Source organism: Rhipicephalus microplus, chromosome 5 (assembly GCF_043290135.1).
Source record: "Rhipicephalus microplus isolate Deutch F79 chromosome 5, USDA_Rmic, whole genome shotgun sequence".
NCBI classification, from domain to species: domain Eukaryota; kingdom Metazoa; phylum Arthropoda; class Arachnida; order Ixodida; family Ixodidae; genus Rhipicephalus; species Rhipicephalus microplus.
The window spans coordinates 1,500,949-1,522,779 of NC_134704.1; the positions used below are offsets into that span (position 1 = coordinate 1,500,949).

The 21,831-nt window shown below is 44.6% G+C and overlaps 1 protein-coding gene and 1 long non-coding RNA gene across 7 annotated transcripts in view; one reads left to right on the forward strand and one right to left on the reverse strand.

The window, feature by feature from the left end:
* The window catches only part of LOC142817156 (uncharacterized), a 63,979-nt gene extending 47,486 nt beyond the window's left edge, over positions 1-16,493 (reverse strand). The window contains exon 1 of the long non-coding RNA XR_012895114.1: positions 16,058-16,493. This is a non-coding gene — a long non-coding RNA (uncharacterized LOC142817156). The remainder of the gene's footprint in view (positions 1-16,057) is intronic.
* LOC119174040 (intermembrane lipid transfer protein VPS13A) overlaps positions 1-21,831 on the forward strand; it is a 1,344,268-nt gene that overhangs the window by 669,499 nt on the left and 652,938 nt on the right. The gene's annotated exons all lie outside the window — the stretch shown is intronic.

Below are 21,831 nucleotides of genomic sequence, written 5' to 3' on the forward strand. Positions count from 1 at the left end.
GGTGGTAGGTATCGTAATTAAAATGAATATGAGATACAAGATGAAGGTGGTACAGGCTTACGTGCCTACATCCAGCCATGATGACGCTTCAGTTGAAAACTTCTATGAATACGTGGAATCGGCAATGAGTAAGGTAAAAACACAGTATAGAATACTGATGGGAGACTTTGATGCAAAGGTATGGAAGAATCAGGCTGCAGACCAGGCAGTAGGAGATTATGACATCGGTATTAGAAACGCCTGAGGAGAGCTACTGGTAGAATTCACAGAACGCAATAATTTACGAATTTTGAATACCTTCTACCAAAAACGAGGAAACCGCAAGTGGACATGGAGGAGCCCTAATGACAAAAATAAGAACCAAATAGACTTTATAATGAGTGCACACCCAGGCATCGTGCAGGATGTGGAAGTGGTTGGCAAGGTACGATGCAGTGACCATAGAATGGTACGGTCTCGAATTCGCCTAGACTTGAGAAAGGAACGACAGAAACTGATACGCAAGAAGCCAATCAATGAGCTAGCACTGAGAGGGAAAGTACAGGAATTCAGAGTCTCGCTTCAGAACAGGTACTTGGCTCTTAGTGAGGAAACCAACCTTAGCATAGATACAATGAATGATAATCTGATGAGTATCATTACAGAGTGTGCAGTGGAAGTTGGAGGCAGGGTAGTTAGACAGGACACTGGCAAGCTTTCTCAGAAAACGAAGAATCTCATTAGGAAGCGTCAAATCATGAAAGTCTCAAGTACAACACACAAAATAGAACTGGCAGAGCTTTTGAAGTTGATTAATAGGCGTTAGGTATCCAATGTAAGAAGGTATAACATGGAGAGAATTGAACACGCTCTAAAAAACGGAGGAAGCGTCAAAGTAGTGAAGAGGAAACTTGGGATAGGCAAAAATCGGATGTATGCACTAAGGGACAAAGGAGGAGGCAAAATAACTACCAATATGAATAGGATATTTAAAATAGCGGAGGAATCTTACAGAGATCTGTACAGTAGTCGGGACAACCACGACTTTAATACTATAAGAACTAGCAGTAACCTAGATGACGCCCCACCAGTAATGATAGAAGAAGTCAGAAAAGCTTTAGAGAGCATGCATAGAGGCAAAGCTGCTGGTGAGGATCAGGTAACATCAGATCTGCTGAAAGATGGAGGACAGATTGTGTTAGAAAAACTAGCCACCTTGTTTACGAGGTGTCTCATGACGGGAAGAGTACCAGAGTCTTGGAAGAATGCTAACATCATCTTAATACATAAGAAAGGAGATGACAAGGACTTGAAAAATTACAGGCCGATTAGCATGCTCTCTGTAGTATACCTGCTATTTACAAAGGTAATTGCTAACAGAGTAAAGGAAACATTAGAATTCTATCAGCCAAACGAACAAGCAGGATTTGGAACAGGCTACTCAACAATCGACCACATTCATACTATCAATCAGGTAATAGAGAAATGCTCAGAATATAACCAACCACTATACATAGCCTTCATAGGTTACGAGAAGGCATCTGATTCAGGATAAATATTTGCCGTCATGCAGACACTGCGGAATCAGGGTGTCGATGAAGTATATATAAACATCCTGGAAGAAATATACAGGGGATCAACTGCTATGCTTCATAAAAAAAGCAACAGAATACCAATCAAGAAGGGTGTAAAGCAGGGGGACACTATCTCCCCAATGCTATTTACCGCGTGCTTACAGGAGGCTTTCAGAAGCCTAGTATGGGAACAGTTAGGGATAAGAGTTAATGGAGAGTACCTTAGTAACCTGCGCTTCGCTGATGGCATTGCATTGCTGAGTAACTCAGGGGACGAATTGCAACTCAGGATTACAGAGTTAGACAAGGAGAGCAGAAAGGTGGGTCTTAAACTGAATCTGCAAAAAACGAAAGTAATGTACAACAACCTCGGAAATGAACAATGCTTCGAGATAGGTAATAGTGCACTTCAAGTTGTAAAAGACTATGTTTACTTAGGGCAGGTAATAACCGCGGAGCCGAACCACAAGATTGAAGTTACTAGAAGAATAAGAATGGGGTGGAGCACATTTGGCAAGCACTCTCAAATTATGACAGGTAGATTGCCACTATCCCTCAAGAGGAAGGTATATAACAGCTGTATCTTGCTGGTACTTAGCTACGGAGCAGAAACCTGGAGACTTACAAAGAGGGTTCAGCTTAAATTTAGCACGACGCAGCGAGAAATGGAAAGAAAAATGGTAGGTGTAACCTTAAGAGACAAGAAGAGAGCAGAGTCATTAGGGAAGAAATGGGGGTTAAGGATATCATAGCTGAAATCAAGAAGAAGAAATGGACATGGGCCGAGCATGTAGCGTGTAGACAGGATAACTGCTGGTCGTTAAGGGTAACTAACTGGATTCCCAGAGAAGGCAAGCGGGTTAGGGGGAGACAGAAGGTTAGGCGGGCAGATGAGATTAAGAAGTTTGCGGGTATAAATTGGCAGCAGCAAGCACAGGACCGGGTTAACTGGCGGAACATGGGAGAGGCCTTTGTCTTGCAGTAGACGTAGTCAGGCTGATGATGATGATGATGTATCCAAAAGTCCGTTATACCCAGGTCGGTTGTAACGAACGTAGACTGTATTTCACACAAGGTACTTGGCTGGTGACCCGCAGGTCGTGGAATCGAATTCTGGCTGCGGCGACTGCATTTCTTATGGAGGCGGAAATGTTGTAGGCCCCTGTGCTCAGATTTAGGTGCACGCTAAAAAACCCCAGGTGGTTGAAATTTCCGGAGCCCTGCACTACAGCGTCTCTCATAATTATATGATGGTTTTGGTATGTTAAATCCCAATAGCTGTCACTCAATCATTCAGACTGTATTTCACATTTCAACCTGAACCTCTTAGCTCTAACAAGTTTTGTTTTTTCCTGTCCAACCTTGTACACGTAGTACAGTAAAAGCTCATTAATTCCGATTTCACGAGACCAGAAAAACTGTCCGAATTAACCGAATGCCGAATTAACAAATGAACAGGGAAAACAACATTTAAAATCAAACTGCAGAAGCATACCTTTATTTGTTGAAGTATTTTGTAATTGTCGTCTGCGTTTTCGCGCAGATTCCGGCTGACATCACAGTTTTTCTTAACTGTTCCAAATGGCCAACAGCAGGCAAGCTGTCAGGAGTGTTCAGGCAAGCGTCCTCTAATATTAACAGCGCCTCCGAGACTTCCCGTGAGGTGCGATGAGGGCGCGGCTGTATCTCCTCGCATGATTCTTCGTTGGAATCATGGTCTTCATGGGCGCCCATGGCATCATTAATAATCTCTTGATCGGCCAGGAGACCACTCGTGGCGACACCATGATCAATCGCGATGTAGTCCTGAAAGGTCACATTTGTGGGAAGGACAGCATCGAAAGTCGGGCAGTCATCATCAGTGGACTCGGCTGACACCTCCTCGATGCCATTGTCAGCTACTGCTGCATGCTCGGGCCTCACAAAACCGCTGTGCCGAAAACAGTTGGCGATGACTTGCGGCGGAGTTTTTTCCACACGTGGGCGATGATGTGCACTGCTCCGAGTAAGTCCACTTGATACAACTTTCCAGCTTCTGAGCATAGGATCATTCGCTCTAGCAGGTGCTTGCGGTACTTCGACTTTACGTAGTGAATGATACCCTGGTCCATCGGCTGAAGAGCAGACGTAGTGTTGGGCGGCAAAAAAACTACTTTGATGCTCTTCAGTTCGACTGTACAGTTATGGGCACTGCAGTTGTCAACAACCATAATTATCTTGCGGTCCTTCGACGGGAAGTGCCGGTCCAACTGCTGCAGCCAGCCACGAAAAATGTCCGATGTCATCCATGCCTTCCTGTTCGCTGTGTATTCGACAGGAAGGCTTTTGACGTTCTTAAAACAACGTGGTTTAAGCGCCTTCCCGACGACAAGTAGTGGCAAGCGCTCCGTGCCAGTCATATTGGCGGCAAGAAGCACAGTTATCCTTTGCTTGCACTTCTTGCCACCAATGCACGCGTCCCCTTTGAAAGTCACCGTCTTTTCGGGCAGAGCTCTGAAAAATAGAGCAGTTTTATCTGCATTGAACATGTCACATGGTTCATATGCGGCGATGTGCTCCAGCAGCTTCACATTTCTCCACTCGGTGGTCACGCTTTCGTGAACACTGGCCTTTTCGCCGCACACACTCCTGAAGACAAGTTCGTGTCGCTCTCGAAACCTCGCAAACCACCCTTCTGACGCTTTGTACACTGTGTACACCTTGTACACTATGTATACCTTGTACATGTAGTACTCAACAGCTTCTACTCATTTATTTTATTTATTTATCATATACTGCGAACCATTTAAGGTCCAAGCAGGAAAGGTACAGCAAGTTCAAAGGTAAAACAAAAGTACAACAAAGTTACAACAAAATTGATACTGGTATACACGAAATGTAAAAAAAACATAGCAATCACCATCAAATTATACTCGTTTCCAGAGGGCTGAGTACACCCACTGCAACACAATCCATAAGCAAAGCACCACACTCTTAGGCACACAACAAATTGTTAAATCAAACAAGTATTGTGAAAGCCAGGAAACACAAGGCGCATTTCATGGTGAAAAGGAAAGAAGAGTAGAGTTTCGGGGCAACAAATTCCACTCAGAGATTGATTTCGGGAAAAAAGAGTGTTTGTATAAATTAGTTCTTGCGAAAATTGGCTTGATGCTACAGCTGTGTTTGTGACGGGAAGGCCTGGAAGAATCTTTTACCATGTAGTTTTCTGGCTTTATTTCGGGTTTAGAAAAATATATTAGACGGAGTAAGTTAAGTCAAGCAGCTCGTCGTCTGTCCTCAAGAGGTTCAAGATTTGCCAACTGCAACATCGCAAGAGGGGGAATCGCGGCGTCTATACCTACTGTAAATAAAACGGGCTGCCAGGCGCTGAATTTTCTCTATCTTTTGTATATTGTTTTTTGCGTGAGGGTCCCATACTACGGAGGCGTACTCCAAGGAAGGCCTTACCATTGTTTTGTAAGCTTTAAGCTTTAAGGAACTGGGGGCATTAGCTAATCGGTGCTTTAGAAACCCTAGCTTTTTACGTGCGGAAGAGCATGTATTTACTATATGGGTTGTCCAGTTGAGGCTTGAGGTAATTGTAACACCCAAATATTTATATTCTTCGACTTGTGTAATCTGTGACCCTTTTATATCATATTTAAAGTGAAACTTGTTGATTTTGTTGGTGATACACAAGTGAGCAGTTTTTTCAAGATTAATTACCATGTTCCACTCGGAACACCAAGTTTCCAAGTTACCGATGCTTCTGTTTAAAACTTGTTGATCTGCCGTTGAGTTTATGACTTTGAAAAGACTGCAGTCGTCTGCGAACAGTTTAACTGATACGCTGGTATCTATTGCTTGATCCAAATCATTAATATAAATGTTAAATAAAACAGGACCGAGTACGGACCCCTGCGGTACTCCGGAAAAAACGTCTAAGAAACGCGAGCACGAACCCTCAATCTCTACGTATTGTTTACGGTTTAGTAGGTAAGATGTGACCCAATTTGTTATATCTGAAGGAACGCCAATTGACTTCAGTTTAATTATTAATTTTTTATGGGGAACTTTGTCGAACGCCTTCGAGAGGTCAAAAAGATCACGTCAACCTGGCTACCAGCATCTAGAGCCTTCGCAAATTCAATAATTGTAGTTAATAACTGCGTAGTAGTAGAAAGACCTCGTCGGAAACCGCGTTGGTGCTCAGTGATAATATTTTGGGATTGAAGAAAGTTATTGAGGTATTTTGCGATAATATGTTCCAGCAGTTTACAACAATTACAGGTGAGAGAGATGGGCCAATAGTTACAAAAATTGAGACGGTTACCCTTCTTATACACAGGAGTCACACGTGCAATACGCCAATCATCAGGTATCGCACCAGACGAAACGGATTTCTGCAAAATGACTACAAGGAACCTGGCTAACAGTGTAGCATAGCGTCTGAGAAATGCGGAAGGGATATCATCAGGGCCTGTCGATTTTTTCGGATCCAATCGCAAAAGCAATCATAAAAGCTGAGGCATGGCCGAGTGGCAGAACATCCGCTTGTGACAAATTTGCTCATAAAGTTCGCCCCCACATTCTCTCTTCTTTGAATATATTCCGCACTGAATGAATGTTTTTGCAGAGTGAGACCCTGTCGCATTACTCTTCCATTTGTCAACTTTGTCTACTCTTCTTTTTGGTACTGTGCACTGACACACATGATAGGGCCTTACATATCTTTTGAAGTGGTTCTTGAGAGAAAGGAAGAGAAAAGTGAGCCCCGTTATTGTCTGCTTCAGTGAGCGACACCGCCACAGAGCTCACAAAGGGATGGGGCTAAGGAGGGATAAAAGGGCAGAAGTAATGGTATAGGAAAGAGGAAGAAGAAGCAACAACAAACTGAGGGGATAGGAGAGACAGGAAAGATGGAAGAACGGTCACTGGAGTCCGAGGACGGGGTGCACTTGCGAGAGATGGTGTCGGCGTCTGTAGATGGCGTAGAGCAGGACCAGTAAATCAAAGCTGCGCTGTCGTCGAAGGTCGTCGGCGACAGGAGATGACGTAGGACGAGCCCAGTCGGCCAGCGCTACGATGACGCTGAAGGTCGCGAGCGCGCGGAGCGCGCGGGCGCACAACCGGTCGGCACGAAATCCAGGGAGCGTTCCATTACATATCTTTTAACTTCAAACTTAATTCCTGACCAAAAGAATTCTTTGGTAATTTTAGAAAGCGTGTTCTTAACTCCCTGACGTCCTGCCATGACACTTTCATGTTCCAATACAAGTTTCTTCCTGAAAGCTTTTGGTCCCAGGAGGTGTTGTACCCCCCCTCCTGAGCTAGATTGGCTCCTCCTATGCAATAGTCTGTTGTGTATTTTAAACTCAAGTACATTCAGGCTTAACTGTTTTTTGAATGGTTCTCCTGCCTTCTGAGAACAACCCAAGAATTCATCCTTTCTTTGCTATTCTCAAAATATCATAGGGGTATGCCCATACTCAGCATGGTCGCCACCTTCAATCCGGTGGCCTGTGCTTCTCTCTTTTCTGCCACTCTCGTAATTGCTGTCAATGCCACGTCACCTGATTGCGGTCACCCCCCTCATACACTTTCGCGGCATGATTCTTTTCTACCACTCTTTTAGGGGCGAACCTCCTAATAGCATGGCTTGTGCATCCCTCGTTGTAGTGAATAATCACCGGTGGCACATACCCAAAAGAGCAGTTCTTAGAATGTCCGCTGGATGGTGGCACTTGCATATGATGAATACATAATGAAAAAGTGTGAGGTGGCTGTACTTGGAGTGTTCACTAGATAGAAGGACGGATGGACGAACATACAGGTGGGTGGACGCACTGACGGATGCAAGAACAGACAGACATAGGGGCGCACATACAGACGGACGGATAGACAGACAGACAAGCAAACGGATGGACGCACGGACAGATAGATAGTCACACAGATGGACGAACACACGGACGGACGCGTGGACAAGTGAAAGCAAGAAGGAATGTACGGACGAAAGCAGGAATGGACTGACGAACACTTTGCCCCACCAATCATCATTCACTCCGTGGATATTGTTGTGTCGGGCAATTCATGACCTCCGGTAAGTTTCGGTTTTGATGGGATGCGTTGCATGGCACCACGCAACGGTGATATTGCGAACCATTTCTACGCGCTGATGCGCGCTCCCTGAATAAACAGTCCCCCCCCCCCCCCCCCGTATGTCGGTTTAACGTGACGTTCTTCACAGCTCATTGGTGCTGACGTGCCCATTGTCTCCACCGGACGGTGCCCTGGTTGCGATACAACAAACTGGCGTCAAGATGAACAAGAAATAAGCAGCTTACATACTGTCACCGGGTCGTGATGTGGCCGAAGACAGGAGACTTTGCGTTGGAATTTAACTGTTTATTTGGGCAAACCTGTGCCCGGTAAATGGAAAGTCCGATTACAGTAGCAGTCTTGGACTGATAGCGGCGAACGGAGCGTCGGGCGTCGATCAACTACTGACAAGCGGCGAAGGGCGTCGGCATTTTTACTTTTCCCGTCGAATGTTCTAGCGTTATCGCTGGCGGTGGCGTAGGTTCCAGAATAATTTGTACAGTTCACAGAATAGGCGTGATCTTATCGAAATGATCTACTACAGTCCAGGAGCTTCTCAACAACTGCAGGCACGGTTACGCTGAGAATTGTTTAGTGTTTTGGGACGATAACAAAACATGGGAAATGGAACGTGGCAATACTTCATCGGCACCCTCCACCGATTTCCTACGCGGATCGCCACCTTTTTGGGTGCATATACAGGGCACCGCCCTACTTGCATGCTGGCATCATGCTCAGCGAACGCGTGCTGAGCATGATGCTAATTTACAAGTTGTACTAAGACACATAAGCAACACAGGAATGAAACAAAACGACAAATGTGTTTTTGCCATCAAGCAAATTTATCTTAAGACACAATGTCAGTGCCACAGAATTGTCTCCTCTTGAATCTAAAGTGCATGCTATTGTTAATCTACCTGCATCTACAGATTGTAAAACCTATCATTCATTTTTTGGTCTCGCTGCCTATTGCTCAAAGTTCCTTCCACATTATGCTGATGTTGTTGAACCACTGCGTTTTATGTTGCGTAAAAGCCACACCTTCAATTGGTCCAAGGAAGCTAATTTGGCTTTCAACAATATAAAATAAGTACTAGCTGCAAACCCAGTCATGCTATTTTTTTACGAAAAGCTTTCAATATTCATTACGACTGATGCTTCTAACATAGGATTGGGTGTCGTGTTTCAACTATGCAAAGATGACCAGTTAATTACAATTGCTTTTGTTTCCAAAACTTTGCCTCCTGCTGAATGCAGATACTCTGCTGGTGGGCATGAAGACCTAGCCTGCCTCTTTGCTTGGGAAAAATGGCTGGTGTACTTATGGGGCAGACATTTTACATTAAACACTCATCATCAAGCTCTTGTTACATTTTTTTCTTTTGGATCAGAGGGTTGATGCCCATAATGCATTTCACGCTGGTATGCCAGACTGTTATACTACAACTTCACTGAACAGTATTGCTAGGGGTCACATCACGTTGTGGTGGATGCACTTTCCCATTTACCTTTACAGCTTCCAGACTGTCCAGAGCTAGAAGAAAAAATAATATCTCTCATTACTCCTTGCATAAGCAAAGCTGACCTACAGGCAGCAACTGCTAAAAATGCTACATTGCAGCATGTGCATGCGTTCATTGCTAATGGATGGCCAGATAAGAAATCTCTGCCACCAGAACTACTGCCCTACTTTGCAGTTTGTATTGAGCTGTCCTGTGTAAAAAACATAACTTTCCCACGTAGACACAGTCAACATTCCCACATCAATCTGTGACAGACTTGTGCAATTGGCTCATGACAGCCACCCAGAAGTCAAAATGAAGCAATGGCTTAGAGAAAGATACTGTTGGCCTGGGTTGGATAGTGAAGTTTAACGTGCTGTTCTCAACTGAGTTGTATGTCAAACAGCTGATAAATCTGCTTAACCTGTTTTTGCACACCTACAGCCTGTTCCATGGCCAAGCAAACCATGGGAAAAGCTAGGCATGGACATTGTAGGTCCACTTGAACGCGCTCCATCTGACTGCACATTTGCTATTACATTAGCAAACTACCACTCTAAGTGGCCAGAAGTTTGTTTTAGCTACGCAATCATTTCCAAAGCCGTAATTACATTCTTGACAGCACTTTTCAGTAGAAAAGGCTTCTCTGGGGCAATCGTTACGAACAACGGTCCCCAGTTCAAGTCGCAACTATTTGAAACTTTCCTTTCAGAAAGAAGCATTCAGCGTCTTTGCTCATTCAACTACTATCCACAAGGCAACGGCCAAGTTGAGCGTTTCATCAGAGTTCTGAAAGAGCAAATTCAGCTCGCTCAACTTGAATGCCGCCCACTGAAATATGCTGTTACAGAGTACTTAGGCACGTATCGCTTTACACCTCAAGCTACTACAGGCTTTCAACCTGCACAACTTTCGCATAATCGCCAACGGCATTCTGGAATCAACAATGCATGGTTACACCCAAAGTCTTCTGCTCTTTTGCCAACATTGGATACTGTGAGAACAAGAGTATTCCATAAGCAATAGGCAACTAAGCAACGCATTGATTCAAAGCATGAAGCAAAGCCACCTAAGCTACAGGTGGGCCACAGGGTCAAAGATCGTCTTCCAGGCAAGTAGATTAAGTAGTACAAGGGTCCATATACAGTGACTAGTCAACTTGGACTGAATTCATTCCGCCTGAGTGATGGCAATGTATGGAATGCTTGAAAGCTCGTACTGGTTCATGCAGAGCAAAACTCAACTTCACAGCAGAATTCGCTTCCTCTGCCTATTTCTTCATTCATGCAAGAAAATAACTCCCCACTTCCATGTTTTCCTGCAATGCTCCAGTTAGTGAATTTTCCACAAACCACCTTACAGGCACCTTCACAAAAAACGGCTAAGATGCTGTTTTTGTGCAGTTTTTTTCAAAGGGGGAAAGATGCCTTCTGTATGAATGGGTCATGTTACAAGGATTATGGTCCTTGAGTATGCTAATTTATATTACTCACATGTGATAACTATTGTACAATGCTCTTTTATTTTGTTATTTACTCCCTATCAACAACAACAACAAGCAACAGATTTACTCCCCACCACCATGTTCTCCTGCTACGCCCCAGTTAGTGAGTCTTTCACAAACCACTTTACAGGCCCCTTAACAAGAAACCGCTGATGTGCCCAGCCCCAGTGCAGATTTTTTCGTGTTTCAAGTACAGATGTGTCATGTATGAACACTCCAGAATACCTACTGCTCTCTGACAATGAGCATGTACGTGAGCCGCAAGGCTCAAAATCTTTTGAGATGGATAAGTCTCTATCGGTAATCCTTCACTTTTTTTTCCTGCATGCCGTCGTCCCAAGCGATGCCGTAAAAAACCACCGTGTTACAAAGATTAGGTTCCTTGAGCATACTAATTTATATAACTCACATGTGATAGCTATTGTGTCATGCCATTTTATTTTGTGATGTCCTACAAGATATTTTCAAATGTTCTGCCAAATTGTCATGTGCACCAGGGATTTTTTGTATTTTTACAGGTATATCTTGTGCGTGTTGCTATGTGTCAGTTTCAGTGCCTTGCCGCAGTGTAATGTGCGAAACAACTGTGATTGCATACAGTGGCACTAGTTTTGTACAATTCGCTTTCTCTTGTGCAAGTACGCAAGAGTTTACATCTCCTTTTCGTTCTAGGGGGAGATAATGTGGTGTCGGACATTTCATGACCTTTGATCAGTTTCGGTTTCGATGGGATGTGTCGCATGGCGCCATGCGATGGCGATATTGTGAACCATTGCTACGGGGCAATGCGCGCTCTGTAATTAAACAGTCCTTCCTCCCAATCGTCGGCCTGACGTGACGTTCTTTACAACCCTCTGGCGTTAACACGCCTGTTGTCTCCGTCAGACGGTGCCCCGGCGGCGGTACAACAAATATGCTGTAATTTTTTTGTTTTGTTCTGCTACTCTAACGTTGGGTTCATTATGCTCCTCCGCCGTGTTCTTGTTCTCCCAGTTCATATCAGGCTCATCTGATATCTCGATCTCTGGCACACTTCCTAATATTAGGTCATACAAGGCCTTCTTCATGCACTTTACTGTCAACCAGCCAGTGTAGTATGAGTTAGCAGCTTTTATCTGAGCTTCTGGGAGCCTTCACACCGAACCATCCAGCAAAATGACTGTTGTGTACTCTCCTATCAGATTTGCTTTGTCTACTAAGCTCCTTTTCTCCAAAACAATGTTAGTGCCTGATTCTCAAAACTTCCACCCCCTGTTTATGCACCTCTCCATCTACCACTTGTAAACTGTCTCCTTGTAAGCGAAGCTTCTTTTCACTTCCTGCGTCTTCTTCCTGCACCTGTTGCATTTCTTCTATGATATCACTCTGCGAGTCCGCTATACAGGCTACTTTATCTGTAATCCCAGCTTCTTTCGTAATATTGACCTGAGAGTCCACTATACATACTACCCTGTTAGTAGTCCCTGACCTGCACTCATTTGCGCGGTGCCCCTTCTATTGTACAACTGACACACTGCTTACCCATGTGAATGACCGTCTCCAGCTTTACAGTTAATAGCTTGGTTCCGAATGCAGTTACACAGAAAACACCTTAGTGGTCGCTGTGACATGTTTAGTAATGCTTGGGGCATATGCCTTGCCTCTATGGTTTAGTTCTGGCAAGATTCTCATTGGCTTTCCCTAGGTTTCCAAGTTCCTGGGTCTTCAAATGCTGGTTGGCATGTGCAGCCACATCATCCAGTGGAACAACCTTCCGTTCTTTTAGGAAAACCCTTAACTTGTTGCTACAGCAATTCAAGAGTTGCTCCAGAACTATGTGATCCCGCACACCTCCTAATGCTTTTTCCACATTTGCCATCTCCATCCACATATAAAAATAATTTGACAGGCAGCACACAAAGTGCTTTGCTGTCTCGGCATTCTCAGGCTTGCACCCACGAAACCACTCTCGAGAACCTTCCGCCGTCAACCTAAATCTTTGCAACAGTGCCATTTTCACCTTATCATCATTCATAAATTTATCATCGGGCATCCCACTGAAAACACTTTGAGCTTCCCTGACCAGACACAAACGCAGTGGCTTGCTGCAGTGGTCTAGTGGCTAAGGTACTCGGCTGCTGACCCACAGATCGCGGAATCGAATCCCGGCTGCGGCGGCTCTATTTTCAATGGAGGCGAAAATGCTCTGGGCTCATGTGCTCAGATTTGGGTGCACATAAAGGGCCCCAGGTGGTCAAAATTCGCAAACCTCTTCACTACGGCGTCTCTCATAATCATATGGTGGTTTTAGGACGTTAACCCCCACATATCATATCAATCACAAACTTAGTCTGTGTCTCACTCTCGTCCTTCTCATCCGTGGCCCCTCGCAATCCGTTCAAATCTGTGCAAGTATGTATTCAAATCATCAAGTTTTTATTCAAATGGGTCATTAACTCTATCGGAAACACTCAAGTTGTTTTGGGCAACTGCAAGACCGAGGATGCTGATATCATGAGCACACTCTGTTCGTAGTGTCGTACACCATTTAGCTGCATTATTCTTAAAGTTGATTCGAGAAGCTCTTTCTCATGTTAGAACTCGCACTCCTGTATCTCCCGTTCATATTCGTTTTCCCCGTCTTTCAGAGCTACCTGCTTCCCCTGTTCTGTCTGGGCATTTTCAAAAAACTTCAGGGTCTCCTCCTTAGTCATTCCTAGGTCCTTAGCTACCACTATCAAGTGTTCCTAATTAATCTCTGCACTCTCCGAGTATCGGTGACAGGGCAGAAAAAGAGTCCCGGCAGGCTCACCAATCGCTTTTGTCACAGATTGTGTAGGTTAGTGTTAGTAGAGATAAATCATGAAGGCGCTGGTCGGTACAACAAACATAGTTCAATAACTAACAAAACTAACCCTGGGCCTCCCACTGGTGAAGACTTGCTTACTGAATTGCAGAAGCTATTCGCTGGACAGAATAAGCTTATTTCCAACATGCAGGAAATTAAAAACCAACTAAAAACGACGGACGTATCGATAACAGATTTGTGCAAATGCATCACTGACCTTGAAAAACATTTCACTGCCCTTTCATTCATGTGCACAGAACTGGTTGACCTAAAGACACTCACAAATGAAATGACTCACAAGATCTGTAATCTCAAATCCCGTGTAGACGATAGTGAGAACCGTTCGAGACGAAACAATCTTATATTTTATGGTATTCCAGATTCTACTAAAACTGAAACGTATTCGGACTTGGAAGAAATAATCATTTGTCACTGCTGTGACACACTCCAACTAACGATTCATCCCTCAGAAATTGAGCATGCGCCTCGCCTCGGGCGCTTCTCAGAAAACCGCATTCGACCCATAATTGTAAAGTTTCAATCATCCAAGACAAAAGAACTTATTCTTTCCAACGGCCGCAAATTCAAGGACACAGGCTTCAACGTGGGCAAGGACTTCTCCCTTGCTGTACGTCATGCGCGCAAACATCTAATTGCTTTTGCAACAACTAAGTCAACAGCTTTCACTGTGCGCTTCAAAACCCTCTTTCTCGGAACTAAATGCTACGTCTTTGACGAGACATCGCAGTCTGTGAAAGAATTAAAATAGCAATCATCTAGTACTCGACCAAACCAAATCTCTCCCCGAATCGTCCCCAAATCAGCTTTTTCTTTTTCCGTGATCTTTACTAATATTAGAAGTATTATTTCGAAGCGCGAACATATTTCCAATCTGGCTTTGTCATCCAACAGCGACTTTCTTATATTAGCCGAAACATGGTTAAATGACAGCGTCTCTGATCAAGAGGTCTTGGCAGATTTGCCTAATTTTTTTCAACTATTTCGCAAGGATCGAAAAGATAAGAAAGGAGGAGGAGTTCTTATTGTCATAAATTAAAAATATCCTGCCCGTTAGTTAACCTGTCATCTGACCTTGAAATAATTTGGATTCTTTGTTCTGCTAAGTCCCAGTCAGTATTACTTGGTGTCTGCTACAGGCCCTCGTATAGCTGTCCTGACTTTTCTAATAACCTTAACGATGTCCTAAACGAAGTTACAAAAAAGTATCCTAACGCCCCCGTAATTTTGTTTGGGGATTATAATTTTCCGAGTATTAACTGGCTTAACCAAACCATGCCGTCACAGGCACAAGGCGAAGGCAGTGCTCTCCTGGACATTTGTTTTCACAAATGGTAACTGTATCAACACGCGTAATACAAGAGGGTGAAAATATTTTGGACCTAGTACTAACCAGTCACCCAGAGAACATGGTCTCGATTACTTATCTCCCCGAAATAAGTGACCATAAGGTCATCCATACTGAATTTGCATTTTAACCATTAATTCTTCAAAACACTCAGAAAACCATTCGAAAGCGATAAGGGGAATAATGAAGCAATAAATTTGGTGCTTAATGCATTCTTATCCAGTTTAGAAGCTACTTTCTTTTCCCGGTTCGTCGAAGAAAACTGAACATTGTTTAAGGACAAGGTCAATGAATTGACTGACAGGTTTATTCCAAAATCCCGCTTCCACGCAAACTGCCAAAAGCCATGGTTCTCTAAAACGCTGAAAAGATTAGAAAACAAGAAAAAACGCCTGTTTAGGTTAGCAAAAAGACTAGAAGACTCGCAAAAGTGGCAGAAATACTACGCAGCTGAAAAAGCTTATTTATGCACCGTTCAAGACGCAAAGAATTATTTTTTCAACGTTGACTTACCAAGCATGCTGACTAACAACCAAAAAAAATTTTGGCAGGTTTTGAACCCTCCGCATACTGCCCCAATTACTCTTACCAGTGAATCGGGTCACGTATTCACCAATGATCAATGTGCTAACATCTTTAATACCCCTGTCACACGGGCACTTAAAAGTCTTTTAAGTATGCGGACTTTGTCTGAAAAGGAGTTCCTGACAGCAGACACACGGCACAGAGCGAACTCCTTTTCAGAAGCGGTCTTTTTCGTAAACGAAGTTCGTCGATCTCTTTTACGGCTCCGAATGAGTAGCCTCGAAACCAGTGGGCACCAGCAATTTTCGAGTGGTGGGAAAAAAGAGCGAATGCTTATTTTTCTGTCACCAAAACTCTTTGTAAAAACCAATTTCATATACTGCAGAAGGTGTAATGAACTGTTTTAATGGTTATTTCCTTTTCTACTCTCGTAAGCAGCTACAACGCGTCGGCAATATCTTGTGGTGACGCTCGGTCTCGCACCGCGCCATTTTGCACAAGCGAGGAAAGCGTGGCAGTTGTGTGTTTGCCCGTCATTCAAGTGGTCAAGCTAGTATAGGGCAATGCCAACTCGCTTCTCAGGAGTGATTGTTTCACGCATGCTGGTGCACTGTCTTTCGAGCTCACTGCGCAAGCTCTCCACAATGAAACGAAAGGTGGACAGGTACACTCGAAAAGATTGCTTGAAGTTCTGCTCACCGAGGTGAGGTACAGTTCCCTCGAACCACCTCTTGTTTTGTCTGAAGGCCCAGATCGATCGATCGCAGGCCTTCTCCGACAGCTCCAGTGCTCACAGCAAGGAATTGATGAACAGCAGTTGCTGCTTGATCCTCTCCTTGGCGGATTTTGCAGCATCTGCCTCGCTTTCCAGAGCAAGAAGGCAGGCCGTGATGCTTGCAATCCTCGCTTTTTCTTCCGTATGGTCGCCCATAACGTGTCGAGAGAAGTCGAGAGCAGCGAAAAACAAATACGGTAAATAAAAGCCCAGTGGTGCCAGACGAACTTGTGCACGTCGCTAGTTATGGGAATGCTTCCTTAACTAGTGCAACAAACTTTCACATTGGCGTTTCTTCATCTCTTATTCTTAAATTTATTTGAAGAAACGAGCAGTGCAACAAGTCTTTAATTTGTACATCGTGATACATCGTTTAATTTTCATTGCTTCTCTTTTAACTGCTAGCGCCACGCTTTCGCTAGCGTCTTCGAATGAAAACACTAAAAGGAGATCGTTGCTGCCGTGTGTCTGCGCTGCAACACCTCTTTGTTAAAAGTCTTTCAACTTCGTAAAAGACCGCCTACTTAAAAGACTTTTTGCGTGCCGGTGTGACACAGGTATAACACCGCTTTCTCATCCGTGTTTACCAAAGAAAGTAACGTGTCATTTACAATACCACCCACTATTATAAAATGTGCTATGCCACCAGTATCATTCACTGTGCTTAATCGACAAATTAAAACTTTCCTCCTCTTCTGGTATTGACGAAATCAACTCCAAATTCCTTAAGAATACAAAATATAATTGTGCATCTTTTCGATGCTTGCTCTTCTCACAGTCACTTTTAACAGAACGTAAACCAGATGACTGGAAGAACAGGAAGATCATTCCAATTTTCAAATCAGGTAACAAAAACTCACCATTAAACTATAGTCCCATATCTTTAACCAGCGCGCCCTGAAAAATCATGGAACACATCATCTACACGCATATCATAAACTTTTTTTGATTCAAACAGCTTTTTCCATCCAGCACAATATGGGTTCCGCAGAGGTTTTTCTTGTGAAACGCAACTGGCCTTATTTATTCTTGATTCGCATACTAACCTGGACTGTAACTTACAAACCAATGCTGTATTCTTAGATTTTTCCAAAGCGTTCGAAAAAGTACCCCATTCTCGACTGTTACTAAAACTTTCCCAATTAAATCTTCACCCGAACATACTAAATTGGATCAAAGAATTTTTTACAAACTGCTCCCAGTCTGTTAGTATCAACAACCGTACCTCTAATCCTCTTCCAGTAACGTCCGGAGTACCCCAGGGTTCGGTTCTTGGTCCCCTTTTATTCCTTATATACATAAATGACTTGCCTTCAAACCTAACCTGTAAAACCCGCCTGTTTGCTGATGACTGCGTTATATATGACACTGTTACTGACACTTCAAAACAGTCATCCTTACAAGCCAACGTAAGCTACCTCCAGTAATGGTGTGAGCACTGGCTCATGGAACTTTACCCGAGTAAATGTAAAGTTGTTTCATTCCATCGCCGCCACATGCCGCTTGTGTATCCGTACGCAGTTAATGCCATCCCGCTAGAAAATGTTCCGTCATACAAGTATTTGGGCGTCACTCTTTGTAGCGATCTTTCATGAAACATACACGTCTCTCATATCATTTCATCTACAAAGAAAACACTAGGTTTCCTTTAACGTCATTTACACCTCGCTCCACAACACGTAAAATTTCAAGTATACAAATCCATCGTTCGGCCTAAACTAGAATATCCATTGCCAATTTGGGACGCTCGACAATCTTATCTTACAGATGCCATCGAATCGCTTCAAAACCGGGCCGCTAGATTTATTCACTGTTCATACTCTTCCACTGTCAGCGTGTCTGCATTGAAAGCAGTATCTGGTTTACCAGATCTAGAACTTCACCGTCGTATTGCCAGCCTGTCATTGTTCCATAAAATTTTTCATAGTCCCTTGCATGCCCCACCTTTTATTGTTCCCGCAACACGCATATCTCACCGCACGAGCCATTTGCTTCAAGTTGCTCGGCCACGTTTCCGGACTTCTACTTTTTCTGCCTCGTTTTTTCCACGTACCGCACTAGACTGGAACGGCCGTCCCAGTGAAATTGCAACCATTCCTGCCCATCATCGTTCATAGAAAATATCAATAAGCACTTTCTATGTTAAATCTTTGGCTTCTATGTTTTGTCTTTATAATTACCCACCCCTTATGTAATACCTTCTCACGGGTCTTTAAGGAATTAAAGTGAAATGAAATGAATAAAGCACACGTACCACCGCTTCCACTATCAACATATGGGTCTGAGTGGCTTCGCAGTCAATGCACCACGTCCGCATCCAGAGGAACGACCACGGGACATCGCCGGCTACCTAAGTCCTTCCCGTTCACCGTCGCCCAGCCACCACATGTCACTGCACCACCGACAGTACTCTGGCCCAATGCGGGGCCGGTCTCCTAGCCCAATGCGAGGCCGGTCTCCTAGCCCGTATTCAGGAAACTAAGGGCAGCGACCGATGGAGGTGTGGTTGCTGTGCGAGGAACTACCGAAGATCCTCCGACGACGACGACGTCGGGACGAAGCTGCCCAAACACGACGCCAACCAGGCAAAGTCCTAACGATGAAACATCACTTACCGAAGGTTACTTGACGACCCAACATGGAAGAAGCAGAACAAGCTGACGCAGCCATGACCGGACGCTACGGCCTAACTGCAACGCGAGACAGCGAAATAGTGACCTCAACGTTCTTATCGATGGCCACAGTGTGATCGCTCTCGTCGATACTGGAGCCGACTATTCCGTGATCAGTGGGTCGTTCGTCGCAAAGTTGGAGAAAGTTAGGACAGCATGGGAAGGTCCTGAAATCCGAACAGCCGGAGGTCATCTAATAACACCGGCAGGAATCTGCACAGCGAGTCATCATTAATGGCCGTATTTATCCTGTAGACTTTGTAGTCCTACAGCATTTCTCGAGTGATGTCATCCTTGGTATAGACTTCTTATGCCTCCATAGTAAAGTCATCAATCTAAGAACAAATTCGATAACATTATCCTCAGAAGAAGCACTACCATCACGCACGCCATCAGGGAACTGTGCCTTGAATGTGCTAGAAGAACAAGTCACCATTCCGTCTCGCTCCAGCGTCATTATTTCAGTCGGCGCTTCGAAATCACGTGACTTAGAAGGCTTCATTGAAGGCAGTCAGCAGGTGTTGGTCACCCGCAATATTTGTGTCACAAGAGGAATTGCAAAGCTGCGAGGATGCAAAGCGGCGGTTATGCATCGAAGGAATTGTGCAAGCCACCAGTGCTTTCGCCCTGGCCGATTCTGCGAAACCTGCTCAAAGGAACCAAGGCCCTGCCTCAGCTTTCGACGTCAATCTCAGCCTTCTGAATCATAAGCAAGAACAGCTCAAGACCCTGCTCCTGCAATACGAAGATTGCTTTTCATCGTCGTCAAAACTTCTGCAGACTCCAATTATGAAACATTGCATCATAACCAAAGAAAATGCCAGACAACCTCGTCAGAGTCCGTACAGGGTTTCGACACGAAAACGCGAGGTCGTAATGAGACAAGTTGATTAAATGCTACGGGATGAAATCATTCAGCCATCCAAAAGTCCATGGGCATCCCCCGTGGTGTTAGTGAAGAAGAAGGATAGAACTCTATGTTTCTGTGTCGATTATCGCCGCCTCAACAAAATCACAAAAAAGGACGTGTATCCTCTCCCACGAATAGACGACGCACTGAATAGGCTTCATAACGCGAAGTACTTTTCGTCGATGGACCTCAAGACTGGCTATTGGCAAATTGAAGTCGACGAAAGAGACCGAGAGAAGACTGCGTTTATAACACCGGACAACCTCTTTGAGTTTAAGGTGATGCCCTTTGGTCTTCGCTCGATGCCTGCCACTTTTCAACGCGCCATGGATACAGTACTGGCAGGGTTGAAGTGGCAGAGTTGCCTTGTGTACTTGGACAGCGTCGTGGTATTTTTCTCGGGTTTTGACGAGCATCTTCAGCTCTTTGAAGCTGCACTTCAAGCCATCAAGACATCCAAACTCACTCTGTAGCCAGAAAAGTGTAGATTTGTGGACGAGGAGCTCTTGTTCCTGGGAGATGTGATTAAGAAGTCTGGAGTTTGTACCGATCCGCAAAAAACAGCCGCTATCACCGACTTCCCGCCACCCACTGACAAGAAGGCAGTACGGCGATTTCTGGGCCTGTGTGCCTATTACAGGTGGTTCGTCAAAAACTTCCCCCGCATCGCCGATCCACTTACTAACCTTACCAGGGCTGACGTAGAGTTTAAGTGGAAAAAGCCACAGGAAGATGCTTTTAAGGAGCTAACACAATGCCTACAGATACCTTCGATACTTGCCCATTTCGACGAATTAGCCGAGACTGAAATACACACTGACGGAAGCAGTGTAGGTCTCAGCACCGTTCTTGTGCAGAGGGCTGACGGACTGAAAAATGTTATAAGTTACGCCAGCAGATCGCCATCCAAAACACAAGTGAATTATTCTACAACAGAAAAGAAGTGCCTCACCATCATCTGGGCTACGTCAAAATTTCGCCCCTACCTCTACGGCAGGCCCTTCAAAGTTGTGAGTGACCACCACGCCTTGTGTTGGCTAGCTACCTTGAAGAACCCTTCAGGTCGCCTCCCACGATGGAGCGTGAGACTTCAAGAATATGACGTTACCGTCGTTTACAAGTCTGGCGAGAAACACTCCGACGCCGACTGTTTCTCTCGTGCTCCTGTCGACCCACCACCGCCCGTCGACTCGGATGACGATAACTTCTTGGGAACGATAACTGCCGACGACTTTGCTGAACGACAGCGGGCTGACCCAGAACTTAGGGCCCTAATAGAATACATCGAAGATAGGACCGCCAAACTTCCAAAGGTATTCAAGTGCGCACTTGTGTTGTTCTTCCTGCCGAACGGTCTTCTACAAAAGAAAAACTTCTCACCACTTCGAGCCAAGTACCTCCTTGTGGTGCCTTCAGCTCTGCGCCCAAAACTCCTGCAGGCCCTGCAAGGCGAACCGACGGCAGGGTACCTCGGTGTTTCCTGCATGCTAGCGAAGATACAAGAAAGATACTACTGGCCACGTCTTACTGCCGAAGTCACTTGTTATGGGTTGGTTGGAGTTAAACTGTAGATATTGGCTAGTGTGCATTAGTTTTTGGTCAATTGGAAGCTCCCCTTTCCATCTGTCTTTCTTTCTATCTCACTAGCACGTCAAAAAAAGGATGAGCATTAGTTTCACATTACATACTGAAGTGAATCGCCGGCTCAATTAAATTTAAGTGTGCTAGGAAGCTGTCGACATAAGACTCTTTGATCACACAAAAGAAGTCGTCCACATATCGCAAAAGTTTTTTTCATTGTTCGATGAATATGTCTGTGACTTGTTTCTCTCCATGTTCTATCATCAGTGTGAGAGAAGTTTTTACTTGTGTTCGACAGGGAAAAAGTCTTTGTGGTGGTCGATTCGCAAAGCAATAAAGTCCCTAAATGAAGCAGTTTGATAGTTACTTGGAAAGGTGTTGCAGGGCCCCTTTGATGTTGCATCCTGGGGACTGTACTGTAGGTCCAGCTATTCTGCTGTAAGCATAGGGTGTCACAGCCACTGTGATGAAGCTGCTGCTACTGCATGACAATTTGTTACCAAGATAGGCATGTACGATACGGGCTCTTTGAGCT